The 24,550-nt window shown below is 43.7% G+C and overlaps 1 long non-coding RNA gene across 1 annotated transcript; it reads left to right on the plus strand.

Moving 5' to 3' along the window:
* Positions 1-1,391: 1,391 nt before the first annotated feature.
* On the plus strand, positions 1,392-18,352 carry LOC310917108. Its single transcript, XR_014591394.1, has 3 exons — positions 1,392-1,561; positions 7,155-7,244; positions 18,298-18,352. It is a non-coding gene; the product is annotated as an uncharacterized lncRNA (long non-coding RNA).
* Positions 18,353-24,550: the final 6,198 nt, after the last annotated feature.

Genomic DNA, 24,550 nt, shown 5'->3' on the forward strand with positions numbered 1-24,550 from the left:
CTGCAGTCCCTAGCACTGGGCAGGGGTTGAATCTGGAGAACTCACTCCATTAGCAGTAAAGCAGTGAGGAAAAGCACAAGGAAGAAGGATATTCACAGCCTGAGTCAGCACATCCTTCTTGCTTACTGTACATTGCACAAACCATTGCTGAAGGATGCTGAAGGGGTAGGAATGAGTGCTCAGCAAGGACAGGGGGGCAGGGCTGCTGAGGATACAGCCCAGCAAAGAAATCTAGAGGAAGCTGCAGCCTCAGCTCTCTCAGAGAGGGGCATATAAGGGCACACAGTCACGCCAACCAGGAGTGCTGCTCATTTCCACATGAGGAGCCAGTTTTGGGGTCAGTTTTCTCATCATTTTCCCTATGGCAATAACAGCAAATGCATCCTGAGTGCCAAGGAGCTGCAGCATTAGTTGCTGTCTCTTTCTTGATGAAAATACTAATGTGTGACCTGCATACTACGGAGGAATTGGCAATTTTAGATCATTGCTGGGGAAAAACATGGCAAAGATTAACTTGTCTCACCGTAGTGCTGGTGTCTCCTGCAGCAGAGAAGGAAGAAAAGGCTTGACACCACACTGAATCCACTTTTGTCTTAGCAGGGTACTGGCTGCATCTGTTTGAGAGGCTTGTATTGTATCACTGCTCTTTGTTATCAGGTTTCCCATGGTGGTCACTGTTACATATCTTACATTGTTTGAGCTAATTAAGCCGGGGAATCAGGGAAAGCACATTTCCGGCAGGGATTTATTGCCAAAAGATATTTCAGCTGAAAGGGGAAAAAAGGAAATCTCCCTTTATGTCCAGCATTCCTGAGCTGTTTCATAATATTCAGCATTCAGCCTCGTGGAAATAAACTGACAATAACGTCAAGAACTTTGAACTTGAGCAGCTTTCCTCTGTTTTGTTGAATTTAAAAGCACTGTAAAGAAAACTAGGGATCTGTGTAGCCACAAAAATAAAAATACTTGATTCACCTTGGTTGCAAACATGCTTGTTAATAATTTACAGGCAAACGACTGTTTGCTCTCCAGGTGCTTTGTGCCAAAAAATAGAGTATTATTTGCACCTGCTTTTATGCTTCGTTACAAGAGAAGTGCAAGTGGCAGCATTTTAGGTCTTCACTGGTATCCATTTGTAGGATGCCAGGAGAGGCAGAGGCAGAGGGACCTGGTCTCCTTCTGCCTGCACCCAGCAGCGAAGGGGTGCTCAGAGCACCTGGCAGTAGGAGGGCAGAGCCCTGCCTACATGCCTGGCTCACCAGAGCTGAAGTGCCTTTTACAGCACCTTCAGCTGCCCAGCAAGGGCTGCCTGTGGGGCAGAGCCTGCTCTGCAACGTGGCCGATGGCCCAGGAGAAAGGGGAAGCTCTGCTCTTACGTATGGGATGTCGTACACAGGTTCATTGCTAGGAAATCCTGTGTGTGAACAAAGCCCTGCTTTTCTTCCAGACGGTATGAATGATCACTGTCAGTGGGACTGGTGATGATGACTGTTCATTTCCACCAGGAGGTCTAAAAGGCTTTGCTGAAAGAAGTGAGGATGATGATCCTCTGCCTGCCAAGGTACACCAACAGCAACCAGGGATCACTGTGGATTATTAAGGCATACAGTGTTTTGGATGAGAAGGTGCTGTTTTCAGTTTTGTGTAACTTTTGTTAAGCTTTGACTGTTCAGCATGTGCTCTGAAGCATGGTTTGTTGGCTGTAGCCTTTGGTTCTGGTTTTTTATTTGTTTTATTGTTGTTGGGGTTTGTTTGTTTGTTTGGGCATTTTTTTTGGTTTTTTTTACATTGGTAGTTTCAGCAGAAACGTTTCAGCTCGCCCAAACATAATGAAAGAAAGGGATTTTCACCCATGGGAAAAGAAAAGGCTGGAAATTTTATCTTTAGAAAGCATTGGCAATGTCTCTCATTTGAAGATGAAAGTCTGGCACCATTATATTGTCAGTGAAAGAAAGTTTACTTTAAATTTACTAAAATTTGATTTCTAGCACTTGCTAGTGCACACATGCTCACCACAGAGGAGAGTATTTTAGTCAAACTCGCCTGATATTTGCCCTGCAATGAGCAGGCTAGAATGTGACCTGTCATTGCACCCAGTTAATCCTTTAGGTCAAGTGAGAAGAGTCTTGAATAGAAGAGATTCCAACTGCTGATGGCACATATAGGTGTCAGTGAAGCTGAAGATAACACTGCAGCCTTTCATAAATATTTTTAAACAGGAAATTACATGCCAAAATTGTTAAAACGATTGCATTGCTGTTGAAAAATCAGACTCAAAGTCAAATAGGAAGAATTTCATAATAAAGGTTTTCTTCATGATCCCACACCAGTCCCTTTGAGAAGATTTTATTATTATGATCCATCTTTAATTAAATGATGAGGTTAATTTTTTTTCCCTAAGTCCCCATGCTCATGTAGTGCAGAGGGTGTCTGTGCTGTTAAAATTAATGAAGACTGTATGGTAAAGAAAGTCCTTGGCTGTAGGGTCCTCACCCCAAGTGCTCCTGCAGCTGGAAAACAAAAACGTGCAGCCCATGAGGCAGCAGGTTACAAGAGGGAAAGGATTACATGGTGTCTTAGGAGGCTGACTATGGGATGGCACATTTGCTCTTGCTGCTGCATCTGAATGTGGTGCTAAGTCGCTTAAAGCAGGTTTTTCACTGGTGGATGTTAAATGCAAAGCTGTCACTTCCAGGGTGCCTACTTTTGCACTCCCCAGGCAAGACACTGGGCAGGCAGCACTGGGAGAGAGGATCCTCTCCAGCAGGGCAGAGCTCAGTGCTCAGTTTCCCCATGTTTTTTTCCTGAAAGCGAATGAGCAGGACCAAAGTGCAGGGCACGTCGATACTAAGCTCACATTCAGATAAGTGGGACACGTGTAACAAGCTTTGGTGGGGAGAAACCTGCTCTGGAACATGCAATAAACCTTGAGAGGGAAGGAGGTGGAGAAAAGGTGATGTGGACCTTGCTGCAAAGTTTCCTTCCACTCTTGCACTGATACACTGATCGCAAGGATAGGCCCTTCGATTGACCTGCTGAGCTCATAGAAAATAGAAGGAAAAGCCCTCTGAAAATGCCCCTGGAGGTCAGAAGGACTATCAGTGCTATGTAAGCAACAAAAAGTCTGAAATCAAGCCTCTAAAAAACATCTCCGAGCTGATCATCTTCTCTCACCTCTTTTCCACTATGAGGAAAGACAAAGCAAGAGGAAGGGGATGGAGGGAAAGAACACCGAATATTTTATTTGTTCCGCAGAAGATCAGATGCTGAACTTGTCTCAAATTTTCTTATGTGCAAAAAGGAGCACCTAATCTTTTTGGGCTCTTTCTCTCCTCAGTCTCCAGTCCCCGGTCCTATTATATTGGAGTCCACTGAGATTCTGGTGACAGGTGCTGGACACTTGGAGAATGAGCAGCAAAGACAATAATGCTGCTTTCTCTCAACAGCATGAGGATGAGCAAGAAAATAGGGTCCTTATTGACTCTCCCTTATGCCTATCTGAGTGCCCAAAAGAGAGCAATCTGCTGGACTGAGAGCAGACAAGGAGCAGCAGCAGCAGCACAGCATTTTCCTGAGGCCATGGACTGAGACGGAGCTGGTGTAGCCTTAATAGACACTGCAACAGCCATGGCAAACGTGACCTGCTCTGTTATTGAATTGTGTGGTGCTGTTTTGCTTTTCCTTTAATATTGGTAATTATGCAATTTCTAGACAACTTCCCTGTCATAACCAGGGCAGCAATGCTGACAAAACAAGCTTTAAATAAGCACTTGTCAAAGTAACAGCTATTTTTGCTTGCCCTATTTAGCACCGTGTTTAAGGTCTACAGTGGAAATCTCAGACAATTTTAAATACATGGTGCAGTTACTTTATCACTGCATCACAATATTCAAAATCCCTAAAGCCCGGTGAACAACAGTGTTTTGACAGCACCTTTTGGTGGTTCCTGCCTTCATGGGAAGGTCAAAGCTTTTGCAGGACCTTCTTGAGGGCCAGGAAGCATAGAAAAGCTTAGGGTACACAAGCCCTTCTTTCAGGCTCTAAGGATTATTGGGCAGAGAAGATTCAATATCCTGCTTTTTCCCATCTCTGAGACCTCTGGAAGGCTCTCTAGAGGAAAAGAAAGAACACAAAAAAACACTGCAAGGCTTAGCAGTCCTGCTGTTCCTCAGGTAAGAAGGACACAGGAACTACTCTCAAAGCCTCTTTGCTCATAATTAAGAGAACACAAGAAATCCTTCTTCCTTGCCTTCATGAGCCCTGTCTGAGATGATGGACTGCAGGCTCGTCAGGCGCTGGGCTGCCTTGTTTGCCCAATGCTGGAGCAGAGGGCAGAGGTACAACCTCAGCACACAGCAAGTGGTTTCTTACCCGAGGTGCTGTGAAGGGGCATCTGCAAGGCCCCTCCAGCCATGCAGCAAAGCAGGGATGTGCACAACCCAAAATGCATGGAAGTTCACTCTTCAGGTGGGGAAAGGGAGGTTAGACAGGCAGTGACACAAGTGTGACAGTCACAGAGGAGTGCTTCCTTCAGGATATAAAGTCACCAGCCAAGCACAAAAGGGTTGCATAGTATCACATGGGAGCAATTGCATATTGGTTTATTTAGGCTATTCTCTATTTTTTGCTCCTCTGTCTCCAAAATATGGACTTCCTAGCCTGTGTGTTCCTGGGAAATTTGTGATGCATTTCCAGAGAGTTTCTGGAGCTCTGTTAGGACAGCTGCCTCACACAGTTACCTTAAAAATGGAAAAAGGAAAAGTGTTTAGAAAGATCTTTGCTGCACTTACGAAGGGGATAAGAGGAGCAAAAACGTTTGAGGGTCCTGTGTTTTGAGCAACACCCTTGCTTTCCTCTCATTCTCATCTCTACCAGCGGATACCAGAGAGACAGCCAAAGCAAACATAACACATGGGAAATGGTCTGTAAGCCCAAAACAAAAGAGGTTTTCTTTTATCAGCTGTTTCCTGTTGTCAAAAATTCTATGACAGTGTGTTTATTAGTGCACTATGCATAGAAACAAGGTAAATTATTTAACTTTTTTGAACAAAATTTAATTTGGTAAAATAATAGTGGTATTAAAAATAATATCTTCTATGTCTATTTATCCCTCTCTTCTCTGGTGCAGGGAGGAACAAAAAAATAGTAGCTGGACAGGTTAGGCAAAAAAAGGCTTTAAATTATGGCAATTTAATGGCACCTGCCTGGTTCCAGGGCACCTGTTGTGCCCTGCTGGAAGCGCGCAGAGAGGCGGATACAGGCTGACCCCGCATTCCCAGAAATCCCTGGCTGCTTTTCTGTGCCTCTCTATCTCATGACTCCTAAATGAGCTCCTGCAGCACCGGTCACCCGCTGCTCCAGAGGGTGAGCTAAGGAGCCCAAAATAGCCTCTTTTCTGATAATGCTGGGCTCCGCTCATAAAGGCGACATTCTGGCATCCCAGATAAGATGTGCACAGCCTGCTTTGGTTACGTTTGCAGGCTCCTCCCGCTGCCCCACCTGCAGGCCCAGACTTCATGGAGAGACAAGGAGAGAGCTTTGAGAAAAGGGAATAGTCCCCTAAAAAGTGTGGGAATGACGGGCTCGCTGGGTTGATAATCCCTGGCCTAGAGAGGCAAACGTGATCTCTGCGGTGTGATAATCATGCTGTCTGACAAGCATTAAGATGTATTCAGCCTGGCCGCACTGCTGGCTGCAGACACACCACGAGACTCATAGGGATGTGTTTCCTAAGCAGAGCACTGCTCCCCTGTGGCACCTGTATTTGTGTTTATATGAAACCACTGATATTTGTGCAAGGATGCCCCATCAAACAACATCTGGGCAGGAGTGCTGCTCTGAGCCCCAGCTGGTTCGTTTCTGAGTGAGAAATACAGAGGCTGATTATGCCAGTGTGTAACAGGCATATTCCAGAGCAGGGAAAAGCGTGGCCAACCAGGACTAGACAGTGTCTTCCTGCAATAATCAGTTCACTCCTGCACCCTGGGATTAGGTTCTCTGCCTCCAGAAATGGTGCTAATTAGGAGACACTTGGAAAAGTGGAATTTCCTGCTACTCTGGCTGCTCCTCCTCTTGCCAGTAGAATCTCTGCACTTAACCTGGCCTGCTGAAAGTGGGCACAAGCAGAACCTCTCCCCTCCATTGTACCTTTGTGAGAGAAAGAAGCCTGGAAGATGTGCTGTGGTGATCTCTGGGGAAACCTGCAGCAGTTGTGTGAAACACATCTCACCTGAGCTGCTTCAGCATTCAGCTCTCTCAGGCCAGAAGCTGCTGTGGCTTTTGCACAATTAAACTGCTGCAGAATATTCCAGACAGGATGAAGGTGTTTTAATGTATGCTGACGCCTGGTTTTTAGCCAAGCAGTTTAGCATATGTTTGCAAATATGATTTCAAATTCTAGTGTAAATAAGGCATAGATATGAGCTGATAACCATGTTCTAGGACAAAATATGACTAGAAGCACTGGTTGCTTTAAGATTTGATAATCGTGTAGTCTGGCAAGTGTGAATTTGGACATAGCCATTGTGCCTAAAATATTAGCAGCAGTCATATCTTGATCAGACACTTACTTTTGGAGTATTTATACATAGTAAACTATTTTTGTGGAGCAACATCCTCTTGGTTGTGAAAACCATGCAGCACCCAAATCAGATTTTTTAGAATGTGTTATTCTCTGATTCCCATCAGAATAGGCCAAGCTGAACAGTCTGCCAAAATTCACATTAGATGTGGGAGATATTTCCTTGCCTCATAGGATGGTCCATCCAAGGGTTTTTGCCTGAAATTTCAGCAGGGGTGGTTGGGTCAATGGAACACCAGTGTGAGGCTGTTTTGTGAGGGTAGGGGCAGGCTTAGCAGGGCCATAGGCACAGGTGCTGTGTTCATGGGGGTTGATCTAATCATATGTGTGCCTACAGTGTCACTAAATAAGCAGGCCTAGAGACAATAAAAACCATTTTGTTTCTTGTGAGTTTGTTCTGTGTGGTTTTGGTTCAGAGAGGCTTTTATTTCTTTCTGCTTGTATCAGCCTATGAGCACAAATAAGAGATAAAAGTCTAAATGCTCTGTTGGGTCTGAGCATGCAATACCTGTCAGATGTGCATCTCGGATATTGTTTCTTTTGCTTTTTATTGATTTTCATTTCTTTCTCCTAGGATTTCTTTGGAAATGGAATCTTCTCAAATCCTGCGTGTGCTGTGCTTGGGAGGGAAGGATTTTTCAGATACTGCCTCCAGTGGGAACAGGTGAGGAAGGACTCAGCCTTTCCCTTCTACCTCCTTGCAATGGTGTTGATCTGGCCAGCAAAGTTAATGGAAATTCCCACACCTTCAAGAAAATGACCACGATTTTTTTTAACCAGAAGTTTGGTTTCCTATGGCTCACATGGGCCTCACTGACCTGCAAACTTGTAATCTCAGTGCTTCTCTTCAGCAGTAAATGCAGGAAAGCTCTTTGTGGGTACTGTGCATCAATGACCAAGGAAAAGAGGTGCTTTCACTACATCAGCAAAATAAAAGTTTTTCTGCTCCTTTCCCAGCTCAGATCTGAAACCTTTTTCTTCTCCCTCTAGTGCCTGAAATCCCATTGTCTTATCACAAGTGAAAAGGGAGCCCCTTGTAAAGCAGTTACAGACTTTGTAAATATTATCTTTAGTTTTTTCCCAGGAGGCATGTCTTCAAACGCATGGACCTCTGTAAACCTCTGAGGGAGCAGAAGGCTGAAGGTGAGACTGAGTCTTGACTTGAGATATTAGGCACTTATTTCTCTTACTTATCACTTCACAGTTCAGAGAGGAAATGTTAAGCAAAACTTCTGATTTTTTAATAAGGGAATGTCTAGACTCTATTCTTTCTAGTCTTGAATCAAATAATATTTTATCAGCTGCTTGCTCTTGGCAGTAAAGTCCTCCCCTGAAACAACATATTTCTAGCTCTGCAACCTCTAAAAAAACAGTGGGCCACAAGTTATCAAACCAGCCCTGGTGTTAGAGTTTTAACTGGGGATCCTTTCAATTGAATGAGAATGTGCCAGGATTTGTGGTTTCCCTAAGGAGCAAGACGTCAGGATAACGATCTGCCCAGGACTGCCCAGACTGGGATGGAGAGCTCGGGAGACTTGTGAAAATGGAAAACAAGAGCTAGAATCTTTCTCCTTCCCTCTTGAGCCATTTTTTTGTTTTGTTTCAAAGGCAGTTTTCTATCCTTTCTCGACTGGGGGTTTAGTGTCTGGTTTGAAACAATTATTATTATTATTCACATGAAGCACTTTATTTTACATTTAAGACTGTGTAGCAATAGTGATTGAGAATTCATGTCTCCCAGGCATGGGGTAAATGAGTACAAACAAAACATCTCACCACTGCTGTTCAAAGATGTGGCCTTTTATTTATTTTCACAAGGGTAAGAGTGTCAAGTTATTTTTTAGAGTGTCTTTTTTTTTCTTTTGAGGGTACTGTTTACAAAATTCAAGGCTAAGATCAGCCCTAACACTGCAGTGAACTGGTGGATCAGCTGCCACAAAACACTTTTACTTAGCCCAAGTATAGTGCTACTGGCAGCATGTAAAATATTGGTCTCTAGATTCCATTCTGAGCAAGGTCAGCCTGACAAATGAACAGATTCTCCTTGTGTGTTAAATACTAATCAGAAAGAAGGGAAATAAATATTACAGCCCATCTCATGCATGATACGCAAAATTTAATACACTAGGCAAAACCCTGAGGCCTCAGTTCCTGAGCTGTAGTGCAGAGCTATTTGAGAAGCCTTGCAAGCTTGTCGTGCTCTCTTTCTGCCAGGCTGGCAATGTGGCACACGTGGGATAAGGCAGAGCAACCTGAAGACTTGGGGCTGCTGTTCCCTGGTACTGAGGTGTGCAGCCAGTCAGTCCCTTCCCTGCAGCACGGCTCTGCTGTGCCCCCCAGAACGCCCACTGCACTGAGCACCTCCACAGGGAAAAAGCAGCCCTAGGGCTCTGCTTCCTGCCCCCTTCCTCATCCCCACACCGGTACTCCTGCAGACATTGTCATCGGCACTTCTTCCTCCCTTCTGGGCTGTGGCTGTCAGGAGGAAGTGAGGCAGGAACTGTGGCTCTCTCCCAGAAAATATTTTCCTTAGGTTTCCTTCCTTTCTGTAGTGGGATCTTTTCAGTCTAATGAACCACCACAAAAGGTGGCTGTTGAAAGCATGGCAGGGGAAACAAAAAAAGGATAGTATGTTAACTCTGGGCCCAAAAATAAGTATTTTGTAATAGTCACCCAGGTTCCTCCAAGGGGCAAATACATGTTTCACTGAAAAATCTTGTCTTTCCCTCCACTGTATTTACTGACCAGCCAAAAATTTCATGGATCTTAAACACGAACACTTGGCAAGAGGAAAGGTCAGCTCACCTAGTGCTTTCTACAAGCCATCTTGATTTCTTGATGGCGTCAGAAGAGGATGGTTAAAGGTGGAAGCTTCTTTAGGCATACAGAAGATAGGACTGGAGAGGAGAGTCCTCTTCTTTCCAGCTATTGGTGTTTTTTCCAGAGGATGTATTGCTTGTGTCTCAGTCCCATGCTGTGGCTTTTTATTTTTAGTTTGGATGTTGGCTATTGGCAATCATGACTGCAGTATCTTGGAGCACTGCTTCGGGTGACATTCATCTGGAGAATGTTGAAACATTGGGGAGAGAATTATAAGCACCAGCTGCAAGACATTTTTCACCCCAAAGGATACAGAAAAAAGCCAGCACAACTTTGAACCATGAGAGTTCAGCTGAGGATAGGAGCCAACCCTTTCATCAAGCTAGCACAAATCCCAGAAGCAGACAGATCTGTGCAGCATGGTGATTTCTGAGTAGGGTTAGTCTTGATCTTCTGTCTCAACAGTGGATTTGGACTGGGATCAACTCCCAGCTCCTGACAACAGGCCAGGTGTGTCTCCCCTGCCAAACTGCCCTCTGCAGCTGGAGCAGCACTGTGGCCTCACAAAGCCATAGTGGCTCTCCTGGTCTCATAGCCTGGACTCAGCACAGATGGGAGCTGCCACATGCTCCCGAGGAGGAGTAGTGAAGCTTCAGCTGTGCCCCAAATTTTCTTTATTCTGTTTCCATCCATGTGGACATTTATGGCAGTGAAGAGAGTTGGCCTGAGGTGTTTCAGGAGTCTCCTCATATCACAAGTAAATACTTGTGATAGGTGTCTTTTTGCAACTTCCTTGCAAGTTGGATGTTCTCTGCTGAGTCACGAGTATCCTGCCATGACTCAATATTAGCAGGGCACATTCCACGTTGGGATTGAGAAGTGCCACAAATATCCACTCATTTGAACTTAGCACTGGTGAGTAGCTTAGGTCAGAAAGGACTTTCTTGTCCAGTTCTGTCTTCAGAGTGATATCATGTCTTTGTGGGGGTGCAAGGGCAGTTGCTGACCTGCCTGTGAGCTGTGGAGGGCAAAGACTGGATACTGAGTGACAGGAACAGGATGTGTTCAGGTTCATCCTTGAAAAATATGTGCTAGTGTGGATACCACAGAGACTGGAAAAAGACATTACCAAACCAGGAAACTGGCTTTTGCATTATTACTTTCTCTTTACTTGGCTATCATTCAAAGCATATCCACCAAAGCTTTGCTGTTGCTGCTCAGGTTAAAGACAAATAATGGAGGACCAAACTCCCCTTGTTCTGCTGGGAGAGTTGAGACCTGCAGAGCAGGATCTGGGGCCACGAGCATGGTGAAAAGGAAATCTGATGGAACCTGAGATGGCTGCAGCCCTCCCAGCATACTTAGGGGTCTACAAGTCAAGCTGATGTTAAAAGATGAGTGTAGCTTAAAGGCTTTTTTTTTTTTTTTTTTTTTTTTTTTTTTTTTTTTCTTTACAGTTCAAGGATGTGTACAGCTAGCTAGTTAGTTAGCTATCTATCCAGCCATCCTAGGCTGTCATTTTTCACAAAGACCCAGACATCTGTATTTACACAAATACATACATACATCTGTCAAGGTTTTTTGTAACCTAGCATTTATAGAATGCAAGACACCTCCCAAAGCTAAATTTGGCACACTAGCCATCTATACATTCAGAAACATTCATGGTGCACATTAGGATATGCATTATCAAAGCTTTTGCTCTTTCTGCTGTTGAAAGCTATGTTCAGTCCACATTAACCTGATCACACTGTTTTGCACTTGCCCGTGGGTGTCTGTGCTGCACACCCTTTGCTCTGAACTGCTGGAGGGTTCTTTTCCTCCCGTTGATATCAACTGCAGGAGAACCTGGTGTGCTGGGGTGAGTGGGGGAGTTGTGGGCAAGGGCACTGAAGCTTTACTGACGCTCAGGCAATCTCATCCCTGGCTCCCCTAAAGCAATCAGGTCCCAGCTTGGGCTAAAGCACAGCCGTGCAAGCAAGCACAGGTTCAAAGTGCAAATAAATACATGCTCGAGGGCTCCCTGTAGGGATGGAAGGTGAGCAAAAACAAAGGTAGAGACATGGTAAACATACCCAGCCTGTCTGGAAGGAAGAACAGGTTTGCATAGGATGGGGAGCTGGGGGAACATACGGTGCTTTCTGAACTCTGGCAAGTCGTCTGATGCTTCTCACAGACAGAAAGCATGTATTTTAATTGAGGTGGGAGGGTGGTTTATATAGTCAATACTTGTTAAGTGTTTTGACTTGGACGTGGCCTAATTTAGTCATCTCCAAGGTTTTCACCAAGGTATTGGAGGAAGACTGTGCTAATGTCAGTGAATGAGAAACCACCACTCTCACATCAAGTCTAGGCTCTTTCTCTGAATCTTATATGTTGTCTGTATGTGTAACTTCCCCCCACACCCCCCACCACTAACACACATATCTCTGGTCTCCTAACAGCAGGCACATGGCATCAAAAGGATAGTGAACAAACTGGGACGAGTGATACTGTTGTTGTGGGTAAACCAAAACTTCCATGAGGTGAAGATGAATATTTTCAGTTTTCCCAGATGTACAGTCATTCAAAAAAAGCACAAAAGAAAAGCACTGATTTGAGATGAATGAATTTTTCTTTAGAGACAGATGGGTCTTGTTATACACAATTCTCTTTCAGATGGAGGCTCCAGTGTGAGGACATTTTGAGACCCCAGGTCCTTTGACAGGGAAAGAGAGGGTTCCTGATCAGACCAGCAGCACTCCCTGTTGCATTCAAATGTTGACTGTGGAAGAGCAAAATGAGTGAAGTTTTGTTTCGCCTGACTGAGCTTTACAGTGCCAGTTATTGTTTTGAAAAGTGAAGAGATACCTACTACATCTCCTGGGAAAGTGAGCAGCAGCTTGCTTTGGAAGAGACTGCTATTATGGTGAAGTTCTCAGCTTAGCTCTCTATTTTTGGCTTTATGTATTCACGTCTGCCTGAATTTCCCCTGCAATAACAGCTTTGTGATTAAATGACTAGAATAAATGGTTTCGGAGCATCTGGGAATAGGCAGAAATGTAATTATTCATTTATTGATAGATAATGAGGTAGGTATTGATTTATATAGGATATTAAGTGCTCTGGAGAAGAGGAATGAAATATTATTAGTATTTTAAAAGTGGACAATATTGCCACCTTGTTTTCTACTTTTAAGCACCTGTGAGGAGAATACTACTTTGCTAATGTGAGACCGTTTGAATGCTTTGAATTATTTAGGGATTTTCAGTATAGGCTGATGCAAGTGTAAAAGCCTGTCTGTGATAAGTTAAATTTGTTAAAAAACCTACATCTTCTTCCTTATGGTCCTTTATTGTTAGTCACCTGTGGTTCTTGCCTAAAGGAAATACAGCCAAGCAGAGAGTTCAATTAAGAAATCTATCTGTCTGCCTGCCCATATATCTGTTTGTCTCTTTCTCTTCCATTCCATGGATGATATTACAATTGCTAGACATTCCATTTTTATAATCTTTATTTCAAACTAGGCTCTGATAAGCATTGCATTTCAGGCGAAACATGTCATTATCCCTGTTACAGTGGAGCACTACCTTTATAAAGGGAAGGACGAGAAAATTCACTTAATACGTGAGTGAGTTCCTGTGGAGCAGAAGCAATGAAGCCCAGGAAGGGACTCATCCGTGTGGGTTTCTGATGCCTAATAACAGCCAAGCTCTTGTAGTCAGTCCTGCAGAGGATAAGCGAAGAGGGTCTCTCTTCTCTACTTAGTCCTTTATTTTCACAAAATCCGTAGGGAAGAGATATTTCTGAAAACTCACCTCTCTGTCAATGTGCCTGAAAACAAAAGGTTTTGAGAGTTACCAGGGAAAACTTGTGGATGGGCACTCAGGCAGGCTATGTGAGCCTAATTTGTGAAGGAAAGCATCCTAAAAGTGAATCCATAATCCTTGAACCTTGTGTGCAAGAGCAACTGTAGCACACCCTAGAGGAGAAGGAAGAAGAGGGCTGCCACGGCATGCACTTACCCCATCCTATTCCCAAAGTGCAGCAGCACATTTCCTGGTTTGTGGAAAGGTGCCTCTGGCCCCCTCAAGGACATCCTGTGGCTGACAGGAGAGCCAAAATCATGGATCTCCAGCCCATCTTCCCCTCATTACGCTGTTCCCTCTGCTCATTCAGTGGCCTCACTAACCCCTTCCTCATCCTCCTCCTGAGTGCTGCAGTAATTCCCAAATTAATGGTAATCCCTTCTAGCAGAGGTTTTCCCCCTTTAGTTCCTATTTTAAGAGTTTCCATATTTTTCCCAGATCTTCCATGGAGCAGCAACGGTTCACCACAGAGCTTGCTTTGTTGGCAGCCTTTTGCTATGTTTTATCTTATTTGTGGCTGCAAAACAAAATGCTTCTCATACTTGAGTCCTCTGGTGATGAGTATGTTTCAAATACATCACTGATGCACTATGATTTGTAAAGGGACACATTTCTCTCCTCATGGGGTGTTAGGATTGACAGATAGGGATTGTCACTGCCCACCAACATGAGTGTGCCATGAGTGTGCCTCCTGCACAGCATTAATGGTCAGTAAGGCCTTTTTAAAATCTCTTTTAGCTTTCTCTTCAGACTTCCAATTAGAGTTGTTCTATATTTTTTTTTTTCTTTTTTCAGAAAATAGGCTATCAAATACATGCAGATCTCAAAAACCCAAAATGTTTGCCTCTCATAGGCAATATTCACCATTTCTCAGGGGGGATAGAAAATGTAGGGGCCAGAGCTAAGATGAAATGAGCGGGTCCCAGTTTGAAATAAGAAAGTATGCACAGCATAGATAACAGTTTTACAGCCTGATCTGTGCTTCTATTCCCACCAGTGGTGTCACATCAGCACTGACATATCTGAGGACAAACTTTGCTGCTCAGGTGGAAGATTGGTGTATTTTCCTTTAGCCCAACCCACCCAACCATCAGGCTCACGGCCAAGTTTTTCTGTGCCAGCCCAGTTGTAGTAACCAGTATGGACCAATACAAATGCCAGACAAAAGACATCTGCTTAAACCTCTTCCATGAATATGCTTTGTTTTGGGACCATCAGCTATGCCTCTCTGCCCTTGAACTGAAGTAGGAGAATCATGACTGTAAGTCAAGTCCCAGTCATCCTAAATTAACGAGCCTAAGTAAATGGGAAGCATTCAGCCCTTTGCACTGTTTTAAATAAATCTGCTTAACCCCGTACCCTTGGGGAGTATCTACGTGAGAAATCTCCTTCACATCCCATGTGTGAAATGATGGGGTAGTTTTCCCTGAGCTAAATAGTGTCCACAGCTGCAGTGAGCTGAGAGAAGCAAAGCCTCGCAGCACTTTAAGCCACCTCCCACAGGTATGTGGTTTAAATTGGGATATAGTGGCTGTTGGAGATCTCTTTCTCTTTGCTGAGGGAGCTTAGGTGGTTTCTTCAAGCCTCGATTTCTTTGGCTAAAAATTGCATCACACAGCCAGGAAACTATACCCAGTGTCGCACAGGAATTCAGGCCCTAAATATTGAATGATCAAATACTCCAGAGAATATGGCTCTGAGCAGCTCATGAAGAAAACACGAACCCATGGATATTCATCAAAACTGTGAAATTGGCAACTACAAACCAAGGAATTCAAGGCAATCTTGTGTCAATCACAGATCAGTTGTAACTGAGTTATAGGGCTACAGCAAGAAAGAAATTTCCTTGCTCATTCAAACTCCTATGTACAACCTTAAAGTTTTAGTCACAACTGATTCAGAAACAGCCATAAACACCATCAGTTTCCCTCGTGTGTTAGCACAAATTAGGATGTATTAGCCTAGATGACTCCCAAAAATTGTTAGAATAAGATTTCTCTACATTTTATCTCAAAACCGAATGCATACACACTGGAAATTTTGGCAAAAATTGAAAAGAAGTTGCAGTGAAATACTCTTTCTAGGAATGAAGAGTGAAATAGTCTTGGAATTCCATTCAAAATGCTCTTGGTGCAGCTTATCCTTTCAGAAAGAGTTTTCCGTAAATACTTCCATGGAAGTATTTAGATTTCAAAAGTGATAGGATTATGTGATTTTTCTTCTAAATTAGTTCAGATAAATATAAAAATATTTTGAGTCACGGTGTAATATTTGATATGTAGTCTCTCTATCTACCTGGAAACATGAATGGCTTCTGCATCTGCACTCTATACTCTCTGTACCTTTCTGTGCAAACATCTTGACCTTCTTTTTTGTTTGCAAGTCAGTGGTATTGATACTTCCCATTTTTTCTTTTCTCTTGCTTTAAAGATATGTAAACAGAAGAGCAATCAGCAGCTCCCTTAAGTATAGTATGGCTCCATCTCTGATCCAAGTTCATTAATAAAAAAATGATTGGTGATTATTTCATATGAGTGCCTGACAAAACCTTGTATGTGCTACTTCTGAATGTAATTTAAGAATACACTTCTCACATCTTGTTTCTTAAAGTTGCAAGCAAAGTTCACTTCCTTCCCTTCCCAAAATGTTTTAGAAAATGTTTTCTTTACATAGGCTTTCCCATTTTTTCCTCTATCTCACATTCCTATGTCCTAAATACCCTCCCAAAAGACATTATGTCTAAGGTCAACTAGGCAGGAAAATGAAACCCTGAGAACAGCCACAGAAGCTGCCTTTATACTCACCACTTCTTCCAGCAGCAATGGTTAAGTTTAGCAGCAATCTATTATTGAAGAGACCAGGACACTTCAGTCTAGAGAGAGGTGTTTGGGGCCAAGGTGGACTATAACAGCATGCTTCTGTAAAGGCACAAATGCCTGGAGAAGGCATAAACAGAAGGATTATTTACTATTCTTGGCAGTGCAAATGGGTTACCCAGTGAATTAATCAAAGAGTGAATTTAAAACGAATTGAAAGAAATCACCAGCAGAGCATTACGCTGGGAACTCATTGCCACGGGATATTTAGATGGCAAAAGTATAAACAGGTTTGAAAGTTTATTGCATAAATTTGAGGGGGTAAGATTGATTAAACATGATCAACAGAAATGCAACTATTTCTGTCAGAGAGAACATGAACAAAGAATGAGTATTTACTATTTCCCAGCATTTTATTTGGTGTCCAATAGCTCAGGGTGGGTTTGTTTTTGGGTGACCAGGCAGCAAATTTCTAACAAACACACATAATTAAACCATGAAGCTGATTGCTAGAGGATGCCATGGAGGCCAAAATCAAAATGCAATCAAAAAGCGATTGGACAGATTGAGATCAGAAAAGACTCTTGAGGAATGTTAAATACAACAATACAAAGACATCCTTCAGTTCAGCTTGTCAGAAGCTGGAAGCCTGTGGCAGAGGAAGGATGAATCTGAATTTTGCCCTTTTCTTGCACATTTCCTCAAGCATCTGCTCTCACTGGCTGCCAGAGACAGCTTTCTGGGTGATTTGGTCTGACCCCTCTGGATGTTTTGCAGGTTTGTATCCAAATGATCAGTAGTGAAGTGGCACTTGGATCGTGCTCAAAACAAAAGTGATGCCGAAAGGCATGGAAAAAGCAGAGGCAGTTTACAATCCTCCCGCAGCCATGGCTTGTTTGCAGGCTCAGAGGGATGACAGCACATCCCCGAGTGAGTGTTATAAACCTAATGGACCTGGTTGCCAAATGCCACAAAAATCTAAATTTACCTGGTTTTGTTTGCTTGTTTGCTTTTTAACCAAAAGTTTTGGCTGCAAGAATTACACAAATGTGGGGAGTGTTGTTACAGCTGGGTTAAGCCTTTGTGAGAAAGACAGTCTAGAGGCATCTTTCATTTAACACAGCTGTAAGAGGCATTAAGCATGTCTCACCTCCCCCTCTCCAGCTCCCTGCAAAAGGCAGCCCGGGTGTTTTTTAGGGATTTGTCAGCTCTGCACAGCCGTGTCTTGGTCGAGTGTTGTTTCAGGGGTGTGGTGAACATGCTTGTTGCTGTAGGGAAAAAAAACTAAAGGTGTTGAGGGAATAACAGAGCTCAAAAAAAAGCAGAAGAAAGTTTGAACAGAGTCTGATGGTTTTGGCAGAATATTGGCATCAGTTTTGGGTGGAGGTTGTGACAAAAGGAGGTTGAGAAAATAGTAAATTTTTTGCTGTTATTTTGGCTCCTCCTGTGCTTAAAGAAGCAGGGTTTTGTACAGCCTTCCAAATAAACACAACTGCAGCAGAGATACCTGATTGTATCACTCATCTGTCCTCCTAACTGGAATAAACTAGAAGAGTTTGAATTTTCATTAACCGCTCAGCCTAGAGGGATAATAAGTTATTTTACAGAAACCAGACAGACAGGCACAATGGCCTGATTCTGTTTACAGTGTGATGCAGAGTGTTTCCACTGATCACGAAGAGGTTTGACTTCTTGTTTTTGTGGTGCCTGAGTTTCCAGTGGTGAAAGAGAGACATTTGGGATGACATCAAGCTGCACCAAGAAATACTCCCTCGGTTAGAAACGAGCTCTATGAAACAGCAACCATGGATTTTTCAAGAGGACCCTCACAAGGCAAATCAGCCTCAAGTCGTTTTTAAAGTGTGGCAGGCAAAGTCTTAATTCATGTTATTTTAGGAGCTGTTCTGTCCCCAGATCACCCGATTTCTGTGCTCCTGAGTCTGCAGAACAGCTGTGTAGGTTCTAGCTGGTAATGGTGGATAAGAGTGGGGATGAGACTGGTCCCAGCACAGCAAAGCAAATCTGCGTATATCCAAGAGCATCTCACAGACGTTATAATAGGGGTGAATAAAAGAGGTGACCCCAGAAAATGAGCAGTTCAGGAGCTCTGCCATGGGAGTCATTTTATTCCTGCAAACAGAAAAAGGAAAAAAATCCCTACCCAGCTTTGTAGCTGCAACAGAGTAATGACTCTTCCTACTTCTTGGCTTTTCTTTTTTTTCCCCCTTTCTAGTGCATAATGTGAAAGCATATTAGGCCCAGAGCTCAGACGTGGGAGTCTGTGAGAGAATGGCAGCTCCAAGACAGTAAGTGGAGGTGACAAGTTCCCAGTAATATTAAACATTAACACTGAATATTTTGTTGGTATTTAACTCCATGATGTTTCATGTTACTGAGCAGAATCAGAACATCCCCTCTCACCCCCACTATTTTGTTCCTTACTCCTCTGCTCTGTACATTCAGAAGGCAGGAATGTGAGAATCCAGCTCCTTCAGGGTTGAAATGACTTTATATAATCTAACAAAGAGGGCAAGTTTATGAAGTGGAGTCAGGATCTAATTCTGAACTCAGCTGAGACTGACTTGAAGAGGGGAGTACTTTGTGTACGAGGTGGGAATGCTTATGTGTGTGTATATATATATGTATGAAGCTGAACACAGGAGAAATCCTGCTCATTTAGAAATCGGATGGTGGCAAGCAGCTGAGGGGAAGAGCTAGAATTTTAAAGTGGTCTTTTAAAATGCTTATGTATATTTTGTTGCGGCTGGAAATGTCTGTTTGTACCTCAGGGAGGTTCCTGAACTTTCCACGCTGGGGACCAGCTGGCCCAGAGGGGCAAATTTGTTTCTGCTGCATGACAGGAGGAGTTTTATCAGGGAAGCAGCTGCCCCAAAGCACCCACTGCTCTGTATCTCTGCATCGGAGTGAAGACAGGGTCCAGATCTGCTCCTCACATCTCTCTGGGTGCCCCTTGCATTCACCAGCCCACAGTGGGGATCCTGGCACACAGCAGTCACCAGACCTGCCCTGACTTTCAGGACTTGCTCAACATGCAATTCAGACTGACCAACCAATTTTGGGAATACTTGTTACAGCAGTGGAATTGCTGCCCTGACTGGGAGCCAGCTTAGCCCACTGAGAGACTGAGAGAAGCATTTTCCATCAGCAGCCACGGCACAGGGCAAGGGTGTGGTGGGAGGGCTGGGACCGTGGGACGGGAGCATCCTGCATCCCGTCCCCTCTTCTGCTGCAAGCATGCCTACTGCATGGGATGAGGAGGAGCCAGGAGAGGAAACATTCCCCTCATGTATCAGAAATGAAAACAAGGGCATATTTACCAACAGTGCTGCTTCCCAAAGACCAAGCTGTGCTATTTCTCCTATCATCCTAGAGGACCAGCTCTGCTGCTGGTGGGGACTGCTGTGCTTCTGCTGAGCTCAGTTGCTGTTGCCTGATAGCATCTGAAAAGCTAGTTGGTTGTCAGGTGTTGAAAGAGAGACAGATGCAAATATACACACTCCAGCAGATCTCCACAAATAAAGCCTCAAACAGCAAGTGGAAAATCGGTATAGCTTGGGGAGAATGGCACTGCTTGCTCACCCAAATGCTCCTGAAGACCTCTTCCTCATCCATTTCCTGATACTGCCAGAAGCTACCCTACGTTCTGTTCACTAATATTTTTCCTCCGGAGTCTGCCATCTGCTGATCCCAAGCCTTTATATGAGGTGCAAGGTGCCCATACTGGTGACCTGAGCTCAGCCTTTTGGGGTCAGGAGAATGAGAGCCATGAACCAGAGCAAGCTCCAGTTTGATGGATTTCTGCTGGACTTTGCAACACAGGTAAAAAGGAATGCATCAGGGTTTACGCCAACCTTCAAGTGAACTCTTTTCTGAATGCCCACCTCAAAAGGTCAGCTCATGTCCACCTCATAGGATTTTGTGCTGCAATATGTTTCTCCAAAACTTTGTGTGCACTGTCTTTAAGCAAGGGGCAGAATGAAAGACCTCCACAAGTTTGGGCTATGTAAGAGGAATGCTCTCTCTGTCCCTGAGACAAATGGAGAGAGGGTGGGGTGAGGGAAGGGGGACAGGAACCTGCTGGCACATTGTGCTGTGGAAGAAGTGCACATTCATTGTAAACAAAGAATGGCAGGGCCTGAATTTCTTTTGCCTCTACCCTGGCAATGCTGAGGCTCTTAAGCTTGGTGGACATATCCTGCCACCCCCAGTGAGTGTTGCTGCAATCAGGATGCAGCCTGCAGCAAATCATATACTCTCCAACATGCCTTCTGTGGTGTCTAATTCACCTTTCAATTTACACTGTAAATCAAGATTAACCCCATTAAGGCAATGGGCACATACTAGCATAAAAGCTGTGTAAGTGGAAGGTGAATTGGATCCAGTGGTGATATGAGGATGTTATCTGATTATTTACTATGCTGTTAAGTAACAAGTGCTATCCATGGCAATACCAAACAACAATGGGGTGCAGGTGAGATGTACAGCAATTTACTGTTATTATTTGTACATTCTACATTTTAGGAGAACAATTTAGGGGTTTTTTAAGTAACCATGTTTGTGCTCTCTCTTGAATACAAAAGACAATTGTCATCCCATTCCGTTTCACAGATTTTGCTTGTCTTCTAGTTCCTTTTGGGGGATAAGAGCTCTGTTCTGAAGGTGAGCAAACTTTCTGAGAACCACCAGCATAAGACCACTTAGGCCTTGAGAGAGTGCTAAGAAGTGGTGATGCCAATTGATTGCCTGTGTCACAGTGAGGACAGCAGACACCTTTCCTGGCATATTTTTGTTGCAGAGCAACAGTCGGATTCTGTGGTGGCCACAGCTTGATTGAAAAGATGGCAAAGATGCAAGGACACAATAAATGGGAATTTACAGCCCAGGTTTCCTTCTTCTTCACACTTACCTGCACCTCTGTGTCCTGCTATGCTAGCACAGCACATGCTGATTCACTGGTGAGCAGGGGAGAGGATGTCCCTGTCAATGTCCCCATCAATGAGAACCAGCTCATCTCCAAAGTGCATGTGGGGATGACCCCCACAGTGTGGTAAGAGGACAGCTGTGAAGGAGTTATCCACCATCCTCATTGCCTGCAGGGTTAAAGTGCTGGCAGGGACAAAGAATTTGGCCCAGGGAATGGGGTCAGAGCACTGCAGAGCTGAGACTCAGTGTTCTCCACACAGGACACAACTGTAAATAAACAGCAGTGGTAAACCCGGCAGTGGTTTGTGTGCCCATTAGTGCATGCTAAAAGTGCTCACAGTCACCAGCAATGGGTTGAATCACTCAAATGCTTTTAAAATGAAACCCTTTCTAAAAGCATACCCTTTCTTTGCTTTTTAACCCAGCAGTTTAGAGGGAAACCTCTGAAATATCAGTACTGGCCCCCTGGAGAAGCCAACCACATTGCTGCTGGGCTTTCCCTTCCTAGACACCCCTGGTGCTGCCCAGCTACATGCTGAGCTGGAGAGAGAAACTGGTTTTGGTTAAAAATTAATCCAGATAACCACAGTGACTAGTTTCCAGTTGCATCAGTACCCTGCTGGAAGGACTGATGCCAGCTGCCCCAGTGCCTGGAGCAGAGCTGTGCTGCTCCTTGCTTCTTGTTCCCTAGGTGCCTGCATCTTGCAAGTGAAATGTTTTCCTCTGGATGCCACGGAATTTCACATTTACCTGAGACTGACTCTCACAGGAAGCGTTAGGTCAAATTTGTGCAGTTTTCCTGTTTCTTCACTGCCTTCCTGCATGTTTGTCTATAGAGAGGCTCACTGTGACAGTGTTTGTCCTCTGAAAACAAGAAGGAAGAAGAGATGGCACAGGCCACTGTGTTTCCACTCATGCTCTGTCTCCTCAGACTCATTTCATGAAGCTAACTGGGTCATTTGCTTTTGGTAGCAAGGTTGTTTTTCTTCCCCCTCAAGTAAAACTGGCTTTTATGTAAATAATTTTTGGACCAGCTGCACTGAACTAATTATCTGGGTCATTCAAATTTCTGCTTCTGGAAGTAATTATGGCCTTTGGGAGTATACTGTATAATACCGATTTATGATTGGAGACTGAGAGTCTTCCTTATCTGCATGAATACTATAAAGCAAAGTTAGCAAATCTTCCTTACATCCTGGGGGCCGCAGAGCGCTCCTCATCCGCGCACACAACTCCCATTCGGTCTAATAAGCATCTCCCTTCTCTCCCCTTCCTCCACACGCATGTACCGAGGGCTCTCGGGCTGGGTATAATCAGCAGGCTCTGGTCTGCCATTTGGGACAGAGCTCCAGCATCCTTTCTCCTTTTTTTCTGCCTGGAGCTTTATACCCCATTACGTCTTAACTGGGGCATCAGAGAAAAAACAAGGAGGAAACTTTACAGAGAGGGCAGGGATAATGGGAAGGGATGAGTAATTGGGAAGAGTGGGTTCGCTCACATCCGCTGAGGGAGGAATGAGTTTACACAAAGACACAGGTGCCCTAGATTTTGTTTGCTCTGAGACTGCAAGTCTGTAAGCTGCCTTACCTGTGCAGGAGGGCTGTCCTGCACTCCTGGCAGAAAGGGGACTTCAGCAGGACGAGGAGGGTGGGAGGAGGAAGCAGCTCAGCCTACATCTCATCTTGGAGGGGCTCAGGGCCACTTGGTGCCCCAGAGGGGAAAGAGCAGCCTGGAGCACTTGGCAGTGCTGTATAATAAGGAGCACAGTGCTGCTCTACAGCCACTGCTGATTTCTCTATCCCACAGCCAACTCCCACACTGAGGAAAGCTCATTTAGCTCTGATCCTCAGGCTCTCACTAAGAACAGGGACCAGAGGGCCAAAAGCTCAGAGCTAAAATAAAGCTGTCTAACACCAGACCAGAAGAGGACATTAGCCTAAAGATACAGTCAAAATCAATTCACAGATTGGGCAGGAAGTGAGAAAATATCATCAGCTTTATATTTTTTAAATCTTAATTATATGATTCATACAAAATATGTGGTACATATTCATACAAAAACAGTAATGATATAGCATATTTGTGTATCACTAGACATGAAAACAAAAATGAGCAGAGACTCAGGGTACCTCAAGGTTTTTGAGCTCATCTTCAGTTTATACCTGCATCTCTCAGCAGCCTCTGCCTTGACACAGACGCTCTAGCTATCCTTTATTCTTTACCTTTTTTCAACTACTTCATCCCTACTAACTATATCCAATGGAAACAAAGTATGAGGTAGTAAAAAGTACCAAGTGGTCAACTTTTTGTTTTTGCAGCCTGCTGCAGCCTGTGTCCAAGCTTCATTCTCTTGGTGGAAGCATCTGCCCACTCTCCTGTACTTCTTCTGAGCCCAGAGCCAAAGGGTCCTGGGTCCACAGATAAGGGCTCTCAGGCATTTCTACAGTAAATGCTATTAATTGTAACAGCAATCAATAAATAATGCTTCACAATGTGGAAAAATCACTGTAGTTAGCTGTCCCATTAACATGCCACAAACATTAAAACTGAGAAGAAATTAAAATCTGATGTAAGATGATCAGAAACGGATGACATTTTTAAACTCGAATTTTTCTTTTTCTAGCAGGCCATGATTAGACAGGGTGAAAAATTTAGATTTCTTAGTTACAAAGTTACAGGTTGTACTTACTGACTGAGATGTCCAAAACTGTTTGGTCTTGCAAAAGTAACCACATTTAAAAAATCTGATATCTGACTACTTGGGAAATAGCTTTTATATTTTCTCATTCAAAATTATTTTTTGTTTTGAATCTTCCCCTTAATGTGCTGCTAAGCAAGTTTTAAAACACTTGATAATGTTTTAAACAAAAGTGAAACCACAATGTCAATCAAGTAAGAAAAAAACCTATCTGATCCAAATTGAATATAGGTGGTTTTTTGACTCACCAGAAAGTGTTGATTTTTTTTTTTTCCTTTTCAGCACTGAAACCAGCTCCTCTCTGGCTTTCTCCTGATTTTTTTGGGATTGGCAGTAAGCCAAAACCTCATTTGCCTAGCTGTAGAAGGCATCGTTAGTCATCAGTGTGGTTAGATGGGGAATAGTTGGAAAGTTAGGTGCTCCAGAGATCAGTATTAGACCCGATCTTATTTAACATTCTCACTAATGATCTGAGATCATATGCATGCTCTATATTATTTGTATTCATTGACAGCACTCAGATTCAGAGGGGTTGTGAACCCCAGTGGGGAGAATGGGAGATTGAATAAATGGACAGAAGATTAATATCCTTTCAAATTGATCCAATTAAGGATGTTCATTTCAAAAAATGCTAGTTAATAGAGCTGAAGAAAATAGCCCCAAATGCAGATGTTAGCTAAAAAAACCCCACTCAGCAATGGTGCTCAAAAAATTTTGGATACTGAGTGGCTACAGACTGGAAAGGAGCCTGGAGTGCAATGTAAATGCAAAATGTATCTCACCTATTTGGGTGAACAATTAATACAAATTATTTCAAAAAGCAGACAGACTCACAGGTAAAAGG

The sequence above is a fragment of the Zosterops lateralis genome (assembly GCF_965231275.1).
Source record: "Zosterops lateralis genome assembly, chromosome: 1".
Classification (NCBI taxonomy): domain Eukaryota; kingdom Metazoa; phylum Chordata; class Aves; order Passeriformes; family Zosteropidae; genus Zosterops; species Zosterops lateralis.